Source organism: Myotis davidii, unplaced genomic scaffold (genome assembly GCF_000327345.1).
Source record: "Myotis davidii unplaced genomic scaffold, ASM32734v1 scaffold110, whole genome shotgun sequence".
In the NCBI taxonomy this organism is placed as follows: Eukaryota; Metazoa; Chordata; class Mammalia; order Chiroptera; family Vespertilionidae; genus Myotis; species Myotis davidii.
The window spans coordinates 1,704,952-1,718,151 of NW_006283436.1; the positions used below are offsets into that span (position 1 = coordinate 1,704,952).

General features: G+C 37.8%; 1 long non-coding RNA gene across 4 annotated transcripts in view; it reads left to right on the forward strand.

Moving 5' to 3' along the window:
* The window catches only part of LOC107181365, a 192,275-nt gene extending 179,823 nt beyond the window's left edge, over positions 1 to 12,452 (forward strand). For all 4 annotated transcript variants that reach the window (XR_001513824.1, XR_435152.2, XR_001513820.1 and 1 more), the window contains one exon: positions 12,301 to 12,452. This is a non-coding gene — a long non-coding RNA (uncharacterized LOC107181365). The remainder of the gene's footprint in view (positions 1 to 12,300) is intronic.
* Positions 12,453 to 13,200: the final 748 nt, after the last annotated feature.

The window sequence follows — 13,200 nt, forward strand, 5'->3', positions numbered from 1 at the left end:
AGGCCCACTTCTCCCGTTTGAGTCTGGGTCCCCAGAGACTTGCCTGGAACTGGAGCTCAGAGCCTGAGACTTCCTCCGGATTGAAACAGACAACCGCACCCTCAGCCACCAGCCCGCTCCGCATGCACTCCGCACCTTAGTATCTCACTTCCGCACTGCGCCTCCTCTGAGTCTCAGTGTTTTTCTCTTTCCTCCTAGTTGTAGAATTTCCACTCAGCCAGCTTTCCTGTGGTTCTGGATGATGTCCGTTACGTCTTTTAGTTGTATTTTTGAAGTGGTTGTTCAAGGCAGCAAACTCCGGTGTTTGCCTATGCCGCCATCTTGGTTTCTCCTCCTAACTTTTATTTCTTAATGATATATTTATTGAGGGCTACTTTGTACCATGCACTGTTTGAGGTGCATGGGATCAATGACAAAAATCCCAGTCTTTATGGAACTTACATTCTAATGGTGGAAGACAGACAAAAATTAACCATAATAAATACTTAATATCAGAAGATAAAAGTTCTGGAAAGAAAAACATTTTATAAAACAGAATAACTTGGATAGGCAGCATCATTGAGATTAGGAGAAAATGTTGCAATTTATTAAATACGATTAGCAGGTAGGTCTCATCAGAAAAGAGCAAATGTAAATAAAAGCATGAATCCAGGGATTTAGTCATGTGGATGTTGGAGGACAGAGTGTTCTAAGTAACATGTCATATCAGATGTTAAACAAAAGAGTAGTGGGCAGTGTCGCTTCAGCAGAAAAAGAGGGATAGTAGTAGAGATGGGATCAGAAAGATAAATGAGGCCCATTTCAGTTTGTTTGTCTTAGCAGAGGAGTGACAATATCTGATAAATTTGTAAAAACTTAAGCTGATGTTACTACAAACAAGCTGATAGGGAGCAAAGGTAAAAAGCTGGGTGATAGTGGTACCTTAGATCTGAGGAATAGCAGTGGTAGTGAGAAAGAGTTGGAGTTTGGATGTAATTTAAAATTAAATCACCTGGATCCCAGAGAGACTGGATGTGGAATGTGAGGGAGAGAACACAAGAAAGAGGAAGTATGAAAACATTATCTAGAAAAATGGGAGAATGAATGGACTAGGGAAATATACTATGATTGCCTGGGAGCATGAAGAGCCCACTTGAGTGCTTCATGAATTTAAAAATGAGACCAGTCAGTATGATTATGGGTTTTTCTGCAGCTACATTCAGTCTCATGATGTAGGCCTCATTTGATCTGAAGAAATAGATTTCTGTAGTATTATGAAAAGATGCCTTATAGCAGGACATTGTACATGGAGAAAATGTTCTCATTTGAATGATTTTTTTTAAAAGGAGATACAAACATGCTTATTTTTATTTGTATTTATACAAAAATTAGATATATTCCCCAAGTTTTAGCTGCACATGGTTTTCATATGATCATTCTAGACCAGTGATGGTGAACCTTTTGAGCTCGGCATGTCAGCATTTTGAAAAACCCTAACTTAACTCTGGTGCCGTGTCACATATAGAAGTTTTTTGATATTTGCAACCATAGTAAAACAAAGACTTATATTTTTGATATTTATTTTATATATTTAAATGCCATTTAACAAAGAAAAATCAACCAAAATAATGAGTTCACATGTCGCCTCTGACACGCGTATCATAGGTTTACCATCACTGTTCTAGACAATAAATGTGTATCCAATGACCCCAGGTAAATCATGCCTGTAAGACAGCAGGCATTTCAGAGTGCTTCCTTATTTACTTATTTTTTAGATTTAGCTTATATTTTGCAGTTTTCAAAAATAAACATGAAACTTATTTTGAACTTAATACATCCTATCTAATAAAGAGTAATATGCAAATTAACCATCACTATGCGATAAAGATGGTGGTGTTCACAGCCAATAAGGAGGAAATATGCAAATTGATGTGACAAAGATGGAGGCACCGGCCGGAGCCACGGAGCCAAGCAGGCCAGAGAGCAGGTATGGGAGGCTTGGCTTCCTTGGTTGCCACAGCTGGCTCCATGGCCGCCGCCCAGACAAAGCCATAGTAGCAGGGCTGAGGCAGAGGTGATTAGGGTTGATCAGGCCAGGAGGGGAGGGCAGTTGGGGCATCAGGCTGGTGCGGGGGAGGCAGTTGGGGGTGATCAGGCTGGTAGGGGGGCACTTGGGAGCAGTCAGGCCAGCAAGGGGGGCAGTTAGGGGTAAGAAAGCCAGTGAGGGGACAGTTTGGGTTGAGCAGGCTGGCAGGCAGAGTGGTTAGGGGCCATCAGGCAGGCAGGCAGGTGAGCGGTTAGGAGTAAGTGGTCCTGGATTGCAAGAGGGATGTCCAACTGCCAGTTTAGGCCCAGTCCTGCCTAAACTGGCAGTCAGACATCCCCAAAGGGATCCCAGATTGGAGAAGTTTAGATTTAAGCCAATCTCCTGCCAGGATTGGTATTTTGTGCACCGGGTCACTGGTTATATATAACTTGTTTATATTAATTGTATGTGTTCTGAGCATTTGTTTACTTAAAATTCTCAACAGTTTTAAAGGATAAGAACTTTATGAACTCATGAGACAAACACTTATGAAATACCAGAAGCATTAGATGGATTATCAGCCACATTGAACATCTCATGAACACAGCTGGTGAGAGAACACAAAAAGGGGGGAGGGCAAAGTGGCAAATGACAAAAGAGAAATGTTAAAGAATGAAACAAAAATATGAAAGCTACAAATAATTAATAACCCATAATGAAAAGGAAGAGGGAATGTGGGAAACATCTGCAAGCAATGCAGGGCTTATGTTGTAGTCATTGAATGAATACATTCCATCTGATAGAGCGTTTTCACTTGATCCACTATCTGAAATCTCTTATCTGAATTCTCATAAAGCTGCTTCTGAGAAATATACACAAATCCAGAAACTACTCAGTGATGAGACTTTTTACTAATTGGTACTCAGTTACTACCTGTATTAAGCGAGAGTACATATGTAATGTTCTCTAAGGATTTCAGTCTTGGAACACTATGGCTGAGAACAAGATTGTGTTTCACGCTTAATGAAGCCTGTGATAAGTAAAAGGATACAATTTATCATTATAAGTATACTAGAGGCCCGGTGCACAGATTCATACACATTGAAAGGAAATTAATTAGAACAAATATTTTAATATCACTATTTGCCCTTTCTCTATAATAGCAGTGTCAACCTAATCACAATTGACAATGACAGATTGAAACAAACAGTTGCAATTGGCACCAGCGAGAACTTTGTATGTATCGTGCATGTGAGAGTCAACTTAGCCTTTTATATATATAGAATAAACTCACTTAATTAGACCTGCTTTCTGATTTAGCTACATTCTGTCAGGTCAAGTTTCTAAGGTTTCTAAATCTCCTTTTTCCAGCTAATGAATATAGGATTCCACTGAGTCTCCTATCTACCTACTCCAGGACTTCTGTGAGTGTCAAATGAGATGAGGCACCAGAAAATGCTTCACAGACATTTGGTTAAAGTGTAAAATGTTTGCACCTGGCTATAAAGCAAGTCATGTTCCTGGGCTGAAGAAACTCCAAGGAGGCTGGTTGCTAGGGAGAGAAAGCTAGGGTGTTTCCCCATGATGTCATTCCTTGGCACCCACAACCACTGTTTAAGGGTGTGCTGGGCTGTGGGCCACATTTTGTGCCATGGGGTCTCTACAGCATTGGCTGCAGTTTGGTGGGTTGTTGCTCCAGGGTGGTGGCAAAGCCTGTGTCCCACCTGGGGGAAGTCAAGTGTTGCTTTGTTAATGCCAGGTCCATGGTGCCATTTCTTTGTAAATTGCCAGTGGATGTTACGGCAGCTCCTGCATTAAGCATCTGCCCCATGGTAGTCAGTGCATGTCATAGCGACTGGTCAGATGGTTGGACAGACACTTCACATTTTAGTCTTTTATATCTATAGATGCTAATACATTGTTACCATGGGTAGAGTTAGTACAGGTCTGTAATTGCAATTCTAAAAGGCAATAGATTCTGAAATCCAAAAAATTCTTTTTCCTTCAATATGTTTTGACAACAAGACCAAACTGATGTGGAAACATTAATTTCATCATGAATTTAAAAACTATTGATAACCACATCCAATAAGGAGTTGATATCCAAAATATTAAAGAACTCAATGAACTCAATAGCCAAAAAAATAGTCTGATTTAAAAAATGGGCCAAATACCTGAATAGACATTATTCCACAGAGGACACATACAGATGGCCAACCAGTAATGAAAAAGGTGCCCATCATCACTCATCATCAAGGAAATGCAAATCAAAACCATGAGATATCAGCTCACACCTGGGAAAAGGTTATTATCAAAAGAAAAGAGATAAGTGCTGGTGAGGAAGTGGAGAAAAGGGAACACTTGTACCCTGTCAGTGGGAATGTAAATTGGTACAGCCACCATGGAAAACAGTGAGGTTCCTCAAAATTAAAAATAAATCTACCTTATGGCCCCACAGCTGCATATATATCCCACTTCTGTGTATATATCACAAGGAAATGAAATCACTATTTCAAAGATACCTGCAGCCCCATTGATAGATGAATGGATAAAGAAAATGTGATATATATGTAAACATGTGATATGCATATCACATATATATCATATATAATGCATGTAAATTTGTTTATATATGCATACTTATGAATATTATTAAGCCAAAAAAGATAAGCCTATAATTTGTGACAACATTTATAGGGCATTTAAGCTTAGTGAAATAAGTGAGACAGAGAAAGGCAAATACTGTGTGATCTCACATATATGTGAAATTTATTAAAAAAAATAGCCAAATTCATAGAAACAGAATAGAATGGCAGTTGCAGAGGCTGGGAAGTAGGGGAAATGGGGAGATTTGGGTCAAAGGGTACAAACTTCCAGTTATAAAGTGAATAAGTTATTGGGATCTAATATTCAGCATGCAGCCTACAGTTAACAATATTATATGTTTTCACAACACATACACATATAAATTGTAATTAAGTGAGGTGACGAATGTGTTAACTAACCTTACTGCAATAATTATTTTGCAGTATAAACATGTATCAGATCACCATGTTGTACACCTTAGATTTACCTATGCTATATGTCAATTATATCTCAGTAAAGCTAGGGAAAAATGACATCCTCTGAGGAAAAAAATAAAAGCTATTTATGAATATAAGAAATTATTTCTATGTTTAAATCAAAGTGGGACTATTCATTACAGAAAAATTAGTGGTTTTGATATGGGCTGCTGCCTAGACACCACTGGCTGGTATTAGATAAACTGCAGTCCATGCAGTTTATCTCATTACCTTTCTAAATCTGAAAAACCCCAAATTCCTAAATATATTTGTCCCCAGGAGTTTCTTTAAAAAGGTGTATAAAATTTATGTAATGAGACATGCAAGAAATAGATGGTGTTTTTCCATGGAGAGAAGAGATAGGAGTTTTATTTCTCATTTTTTCACTCTTTTATGCTCTTTGAATTGTACCATGATCATGAATTACTTTAATAAGTACAAATTACTTTAAAAATAAATCAATCATGGTACCTATCTAGACCCTCCCTACCTTCTCCTTATATCTCTAACAAAAGGGCACCCTTATTGACAAAAATTTTAATATTTCTCTTCTTTCATCAAATTGGTCAATATGCCCAATGGATTCTATTATTAATACCTCTCATTTATTCTCCCTTTTCTATTCTCACCATTCGGAACTGAGTTCATATTTGTTCTAGATTATAATATAGCACCTTCTTTATATCTATGAGCAGCTTAATTTGCTTTCATTGAAGATGTTATTAAACTATATTTTAACAATCTGAATACTTGTCTGTTTCCAGCCACTGGTCTGTAATCTCCTTAAAAGTAAATACCATCATTTATCTCTTGGTTTTTTTCTACAGTGGCTGGCAAAGAGTTTGTACTCATCTGTTTGCTAAAGAAATAATGAATGACCTGAATGGATAAATATTATCACTTTTTTTTTATTTAGCGTTTCTCAACATTTTTTAAATAGGAGAACCTTAAAATGTTCAAAAGGATGTCATTGTTTTTAAGTTACAAAAATGTTGGAAAGCTATTGTTAAAAACTGAATCAAAGCCATGGCTGGTGTGGATCAGTTGATTGGAGTGTTGTCCCATACACTGAAAGGTTGAAGGCTCTATTCCCAGTCAGAGTACATACCTAAGTAGCAGATTTAATCGCTGGTCAGGGTGTGTACTGGAGGCAACCAATGATGTTTCTCTCTCACATCAATGTTTCTCTTTTTCCTCCTCCTCCTCCTCTTCTCTTCTTCTTCCCACCCCCCCTCTCAAATCAGTAAGCATGTCCTGGGGTGAGTATTTTAAAAAATAATTGAATAACAACACAAAGTTTATGAAAGAAAATTGCAAATTAAGGATAATTAGACCTCTATAGTGAACATTCAGAGAAATAACTTTGCAAAAAGATAGATATTTAGAAAACTGATTGTGATCACAAGAAGACATGGATATTTAAAACAGAAGCAGGTGTCCATAGGAGAGAGCAGATAAAATTAAAAAACACAGGATAAATTTAAGGATGAGGTAAATAAGGTTAAAAATGACTGGATAAAATTAAAATTAGAAAAATAAATTAAAATTCTCAACTCTTGTCGGTAAAAACAGAATTGACCTGCAGGAAATCAACTTAGTGAAGTGAGGGTAGGGAGGAAATCAGAAATTTTCTCAGAATTCAAAGAAAAATTAAAATGATGTAAGAGAAGATGAAACATATGGGAATAAAGAAGAAAGTTCCAATATGAGGCTTAGGCATATTCCTAAGAGATAAATGAAACAATGTCAAATAGAAGCAATAGTAAAAGATATCTTAAAAATTGGTTTTGATTAAAGGTAGACTTTGGTTTCTAAATCACAGAGTAGCTTGTTTTAGAGCAGCCATATCACAGAGAACAAATAGGATGATGTAGATATTTTTAACTCTCCTTGAAAGAATGGTTGAGTTTCAAAAGGGAAAAAAATGAATCATAAAGTTTATTTAAAAATAAATCAACATTTATTAAGCATAATAAAGATATTCAACTTTTTTTACTTTTAGCAAGTGACCTGTAAAAATTTATTAATTTAAATTTAGGGTGGGGACAATATGACAAAAGTAAATATAAAATTTTAACAATATTTCAAATAATATTTGACTTTGAGTCCTAATGAGTATTTAAATGTATCTTGAAAAGTAACTAAGTTACAGTATCAAAAGTAGGCTCAAAACTGCTTTTATGATCTTACATTTTGGAGTTTTTTATATTTTACTAGAGGCCCGGTGCATGAATTCGTGCATGGGTAGGGTCCCTTGGCCTGGCCAGCAATTGCGGCCTATTGGAAGGCTGGCCAGGGGAGGGAAACTAGGAGGTTGGCCAGCCGGCACCCCCATCAGGGCCTATGGGGGGGGGGGCGGCTGGCAGGTGGTAGGGGCCTCAGGAGGTTGGTGGGCCACAGGAGGTTGGCTGTGGGAGCGCACTTACAACCAGGGACAGCTCCTGCATTGAGCGCCTGCCCCTAGTGGTCAGTGCGCATCATAGTGACTGGTAGACCAGTCGTTCAGTCATAATGGTCACTTAGGCTTTAACTTAAGCTACAGTTGGACATCCTTAGCGCTGCTGAGGAGGGGGGAGAGGCTCTCGCCACCACCGCTGTACTGGCAGCCATCAGCCTGGCTTGTGGCTGAGCAGAGCTCCCCCATGTGAGAGCACACTGACCACCAGGGGGCAGCTCCTGCATTGAGTGTCTGCCCCCTGGTGGTTGGTGTGTGTCATAGTGACCAGTCATTCACAGTCATTCTGCTGTTAGGGTCAGTTTGAATATTACCCTTTTATTATATAGGATAGAGGCATGGTGCATGGGTGGGGGCCGGCTGGTTTGTCCTGAAGGGTGTCCTGGATCAGGGTGGGCGTGTCCCTGCTGGGGTGCCTGGCCAGTCTGGGTAAGGGGCTGAGGGCCGTTTTCAGGCTGGCCAAGCCCCACCGGCAACAGAGGCTTTCAGCCTCTTCTTTTTTACTTTTCTTTTATTCTGGAATTTATTTACCTTCTATAATTGAAACTTTGTAGCCTTGAGAGATCAGAGCTGGCCAGGGCAGGCAGGAGGGAAGCCTCCTGCTCGCTCCAGCTCCGTGGCCATGGCCGGCTGAAAACAGGTATCTGGGGTTTATTTACCTTCTATAATTGAAACTTTGTTGCTTTGAGTGGAGCTCAGAGCCCACTGCGGCGAGTGGGAAGCTTGGCTTCCTCCATCATTGGGGCAACCAAGCCTCCTGCTTGCTCCAGCTCCGTGGCTTCCAGCCGCCATCTTGATTGGGTTAATTTGCATATAGTCACTTGGATTGGCTGGTGGGCGTGGCTTAAGACATGGCGAAGGTACTGTCAATTTGCATGTTTGTCTTTTATTAGTGTAGATGCTTTTGAATGTACCTGCATTTAATTTCTAAATAAGAGATAATTTTGTTCAAGAAAATTGTGGAAAACGAGAAACATGGTAATTAGCTGTAAAAAAAAAAGAAAAGAATATTGTGCATATGATAATCATCTTTGTTTAAACCTGAGTTTTAAAGTATTTGAGACTTCTGGGGGTTCCTTTTGATTAAGTAAATGCAACCTATAGACTTGATGGTGGTTATCTTAAGGCAAATTTATAGGCTTCATAGGATTTTTATGCTACTCAATTATATGTCACCAAAAGTTGCTTTTGTGCTTGCTGTCATTAACTAGAAATCTATGTAACAGTAAATTTCAAATTGTTGGACTGATACTTCAGAAATTTAGAACCTCTACAATAATCACAAACATCATGAGGTAATTTAAACATAAAGAGATCATCTATACTAATAAAAGGATAATATGCTAATTAGAGTGGACATCCTTCTGAACAAAGCCATGGTGGTGGGGCCAAAGCAGAGGCAGTTAGGGGTGATCAGACCTGCAGGGAAGAGCAGTTAGGAGGATAAAGCCAGCAGGGAAGAGCAGTTAGGGGCATCAGGTCAACAGGGGAGGGCAGTTAGGGGGATCAGGCCAGCAGGCGGGCGAGCCGTTAGAAGTCAGCAGCCTTGGATTGTGAGCGGGATATCCAACTGTGGGATAGGGCCGAAACCAGCAGTCAGACATCCCCCATGGTGTCCTGTATTACAGAGGGTGCAGGCCAGGCTGAGGGACACCTGTGCATGAATTTCGTGCCCCTGGCGTCTAGTTTAAGTGATAAGCTGACTGAGTGCTGAGATATGTAAGCATGCTTCTCAGGCACCCAAGGTAGTCACTCAGACCTCAGGTGCTTTCAAATCATTCCATTTTAAGGGGAAGAAATATTTATTTAACTCTCCAGTAATTAAATTTATTTAGTGATTAGTTTAAGCAGATGTCGTTATTGCCTTTAACATTATGAACTCTTTGGAAAATTGTGACCTTCTAGAGCAGTGATTTTCAATCTTTTTAACTCATGGCACACATAAAGTAATTACTAAAATTCTGTAGCACAACAACAAATACATTCTATTTGTTGCCAATCTGACAAAAAAAAAGTGTAATTTTTATTCATTCACACCAGATGGCTATTGTGTAGCTGTTGTCATTTTTTTTATTTGACAATCTGAAAGAAAAGAGCTGAGTGACCCTGACTAAATAGTCAGGTATTGCATGTTTTTAAAAAATCTTGTCCCGCACCAGTTGGAAATTGCTGTTCTAGATCAAGGATCAACAAACTTTTTCCTGAAAAGCTCAAATATTAAGTATTTTAGGCTCCTCTGGCTGGCAGGTCTCTGTGGAGCTATTCAACTCTGCTGTTGAGGTGTGAAAATAGTCAGAGGCAATACATGAACAAATGTGCGTGGCTGTGGTTCAGCTTTATTTATGGACACCGAAACTTAATTTTATATAACTTCCAGGTGTCAAAATTTTTATGCTCTTTAAAGCATTTAGAAACGTAAATACCATTCTTGTCTGGAGGGCCACACAAAACGGATGGCAGATTGGGTTGGTTCTGCTGGCTAAAGTTTGCCAACCCCATTGGTTGGGAAAATATGCCTTAATAACACATTCTTAAAGTCCTCCACAGCCAAATCTAACTATCCCAAAATTCTTACTGATTTGAGCTTATGTCTTTCAAAGTGACAAAAGATGTTCACTTTGTTACCAGCCACTTCTTCGTAACACCAATAGTATTGCTTCTTTTTCTCACTTTATTTGTGGTTCACAGAAGTAAATTAAAAGGAATTTTTACTCTGCCTTTTAAGAAACTGTCTTTTGTTAGATGATGCCGTGTGGTATGATGGACGTAAAACTGGAAAACTTGGAAACCAGGCTGTAGCTGATTCTGCCCCTACTCAAAGTGGTCAAGTTTGTCAAACTTCTAAGACTCCATTGTCTATCATGCTCATCTGGAAGAAGTATTAAGAGGCTCTATTGTAATAATAGATAAGAAATTAGTGGTAAAGAGTGTAACATAAGTATTGCCTTTGTGGTGATGGTTGCACTTTATTATTACTCTTATAATAATTTGACTTCTGGCAGGGCTTCCTATGTATTCTGATATATCCCTCTTAAAGATTAGATAATGGTTAAGGATTTGCACATAAATTTTTTCTAGGATTTTTATCTCCATATGCTCACACTTTTAAGCTAGTTTTATCTCCTCATTGTATATACATGTACCATGTTCATTACTAAAGTACTATAAAATTTTCAAATTATATTCCATGAATTCTCTTATTGCTACTCTGTGAGGGCAGAGACTTTATCTGTTTTGTCCCTGCTCTCTCCCCAGTACCCAAAACAATGTATGGGAATATGTTTGGGTCTCATAAGTGGATCTGAGTTAATCAGTGACACAAATAATTTCATATGTTCCCTTGTCTTGCATTAGCAAAAGGAATATAGAAAGCTCATTCTACATAAAATGTTGTCAAATACATAAAATAAGTAAAATTACAAAGCAAATCTTTTCACCTCTACTAAAATATAGTTCTATCCACAGAATCTAGGATCCATGGACCCTGATTTTTAAAATTTGGAAGAAGTTTTAAGTAGTACCAGAGGACACACAATCCCTAACTACAATTTATAAAATTACTTTGAGAGAATAAAAAACAAAGGCAAGCTTTATTTAGTCTCTTTAAATATCCTTCTCTGTACTTTGAAATTATAACGAAAGACTGGTGTGTGTGTATTTTTTAAGCCTATTTTGGTTAAATTTCCTTTGTTTGCAACAAGATTTTTATAAACTTATTCATAAGTGGCATTCATCTGGAAAGTGACTCGAATATCTCATGGAATTGAGAGGTGGGAAGGAAAGGAACAAGGATAGCTCTGGGAATTTCAGCTTTCTCCAGAGTAGAGCCATTAATGGGGTTCCCAGTCACGTGTCTAAATTTCAGGGTATTAAACAGACACTTGGTTGATCAAGTTTGGATCACACATGCCTGAATTGGTCAGCCAAAGTCAGTTTCAGGAGGTTCTGAATAATGGTGGCTTGTATTTTTTTTTTAGTTGTAATTTTGATGTGGTTGTGGGAGGCGGTGAGTACAGGTGTTTACTTACGCTACCATCTTGGTTCTCCTCTAGATTTGGATGTTATCTTAAATATTCTGGGATATAAGGGTGTGTATAAATCCATGTTTTTTAAAAAAATTTCAGTCTGTTGTTCTGCAGATAATAAAAATATCACTTTTTGCTATGTTGCAGTAGGAAGGATTAGGAAAAATAAATAATTATGACTGGCTGAAATTCAGAAATTTAATGGTAAATGATCATTTTTGATAAAATGATGATCATACTGTAATAAAATAGTCTCTCTTAGATACCCATTGAATAAGTTTCGTGCATTGAATTAGTAATCTAAATAATAAACTATCATGTTTGTTGTTTCTTGTTCTAGATTTTCCTCTAAACTTTAGGTCTGAGAAATTAACTTAGAAATGATGATGCTTTTCCCAATTTCCCTCCCAGGTAAACAACTGGAGGAAAGAACCTTGAACTAAGAGTAGTAAGAACTGGTTTCTCATGCTGGCTCTGCCACCGATCGGTTGTACCATTAGTTGGGTTGTTTAACCTCTCTGGATTTCAGTTTCCTATAGTGTGAAATATGGGGATTGAATCATCTAATTGATATAGCTCTTTTGTGCCTACAATCATAAATTTAGCAAGTCCTGTGTGTAAGACTAAAATTCTGTGATTCTTAATGAGACCTCATAAAATCTCAAAATGTCCTTAAATATGAAACTAGGAAATATAAAATAACTGGCTCTCTGTTCAAAATTGGAAAATTCATCCTTATTCCCTTTTTAACAGGACCAAGGAAATAAAACACCAGAAGCCCAGAGCACAGAGTATTTTCCTTCACCAATTCATAGAATCGTGACACTTCTCTAATTCCATCAAACACAAAGGAATGACCACCTTGGCAGATGGCCACCGAGGATGTCAACAGTTTTTTGGAGGCAAGCAATGAAATATTGATGCTTTGAGTTTTCTATTATTAAGTATGTAGAAACAAGTAGAATTTTGTTTTAATGAAAATATTAAAAGTGTTTTTTAATACTGTAATTTACGTAAGCATAGATAAGCTATTTCTCCCCTCCTTTTTTCCCCCTGAGCATTGTTGCATGTCAAAAATTACATTGAGCTAAGCTGCTTTTGCCCTTCCATGGTAGAGGGTTACATTACATTCCTGAATAAAAGTAAAAATTTAAATAACAGAAATTAAGTACCCACGTTTGACAACAGGTCTCTTTCTGTCTATCTTGGACACACATATACCTACAAATACTAAATAGTTTGGGTGTTGGAATAGTTTGGGTATTTTTAATTATCCATACCATTTATAAACTTTTTGTTTTTATTCCCGCATTTTTCTCAGTTATTTTTAAATATTCTAAAGTCTTCCAAATTCGCGGTAAGTCATCCCTTTATATTCCTCACAGCTTTATATTTTGTGAGATGTCTACATCAAAAGATCCCATTAAGCTTTTAGTTACTTTCACAGCTGCTCTTGCTTTTCCTGGAAAAATAGTCAATCAGGGATTGTGGAACCACAGTGTCATCTTCAAAACTGAAACTAATTACCTTACCCTTTAAATGGAAAGTTAGCCTGGAAATAAATTGACTGTTTTAGAAAAAAAAAATTATAAATGTAAGGAATCTCCCTTCTTCACCTTCATAAAAAAAAAAAAAGGCTTAAATAGAAGAATA